We start from the raw sequence: 1,510 nt of genomic DNA, 5'->3' as shown, positions 1-1,510 counted from the left end.
GCCCTGCCCATCCACACGTCTCCAGTCACCTGAGTTCTCCTAGATATTGAGTTTAAAAATATCATTACATATTTTGAACATTATAAATGTGACATTGAATTCATTGTAAATCTGTTGTTCCTAAATGTTGAATATCACAATTATCCCAAATGCTGATTTTTAGTTGAATTCAGAGAGTAAATTAGAACTCTTGATCTTATGAATACTAAAAAAAAAGTAATAAAACTATCAAAGTGTACGTTGAACTCTTTAAAGAGGAATAATCTAATTTATGATATGGTTTTCTCATAATTTTACTGTACTGTAGTTGATTAGATCAAGACCTTCTTTTCTTCTGAGAGTTCCACAGTCGCTTTATTAAATGGAGCTAAAAGATGGAGGCAACCTTTAATAACTGTGAAAGGAAAACAATTAATTTATCAGCTTTTTCTGCTTTTAAAATATCCCACCAGCTTCCTGACTTTGGCTGGAATATCAGAGAGGACCACTGTCTTGTCTGCTTTCTGCACCTGGGCTTTGGTCTTTTCCGGAGATGTTTTATACCTCATTTCTACCATGGCCTTCACATATTGAGAAATAAACATTGCTTTATTCTAAATTCTTCATTGCTCATGCACACATTGTGTAGGATACACACCTGTCTTGTGGAGCGAATATTAGTGGGATATAATATATGCACAAAATGCTAAATCCCTTATCCTCAACCACAGAGAATGGCTGACTGTCCATCACAATGGGGGAATGAATATTTAAGTTATTTATGATACTAATATCTAACACCATATTTCCCCAAATTAAGCTAATTTTGTCTACATAGGTTTTTTTTTTCATGCCACTTTAAAACTTTTTCTACTCTGAGTACTTTTACTTTCCATAGCTTGAGTCCATTTTTGTGATTATACTTACATACTTTACTTTTACTTTTACTTTTAATAGAGTAGTTTTACACTGTGGTATTAACAAAGATAAGTAACACAGTAAATTACCTGAACAGAAGTTCTTCCACCATTCCCAGTTTACATTTCAGATTTATAAGAAAATGTGTATATCACATTGTTTCACTCATCTTCTCTAACATGTTTTAACTTGTTTTTGTTTATTTATTTATTTATTTTCCAACCCTGGGTGACTGAGTTCATCATACCTGTTTTTCTTACCACGCCCTTCCTCACATATTATTGGTTAATGTCCCAGGACAACACGGCTTTCATTGGCCAGGTTTTGTCAACATACAGCCCATATCTGCCAGATTTGTCAAGGTACCTACAGTCAGGTGGGCAATACAGGAAGTTGATCAGGTTTTCATAAACTGTATTTATATTTTTACTTTAAAGTGTAAGTAAAGTCACTTTTTTATGAAAACAATAATAATTTACTTTCCTGCAGAACACGTTAATCCTGAAAGGAAACAATGATACTCTCTTGGGGACTTAGTTTCTCTCAGTCACGCTGATTTTATTTTGAAATTTTGTCGGACACTGACGCCGTATCGCTTCCTGGTTGATGTGGA

The sequence above is a fragment of the Seriola lalandi genome, unplaced genomic scaffold (assembly GCF_002814215.2).
Source record: "Seriola lalandi dorsalis isolate HSWRI2012SDOR001 ecotype SW California unplaced genomic scaffold, Sedor1 jcf7180002054850, whole genome shotgun sequence".
In the NCBI taxonomy this organism is placed as follows: Eukaryota; Metazoa; Chordata; class Actinopteri; order Carangiformes; family Carangidae; genus Seriola; species Seriola lalandi.
Note: the sequence above shows the minus strand (reverse complement) of the source record.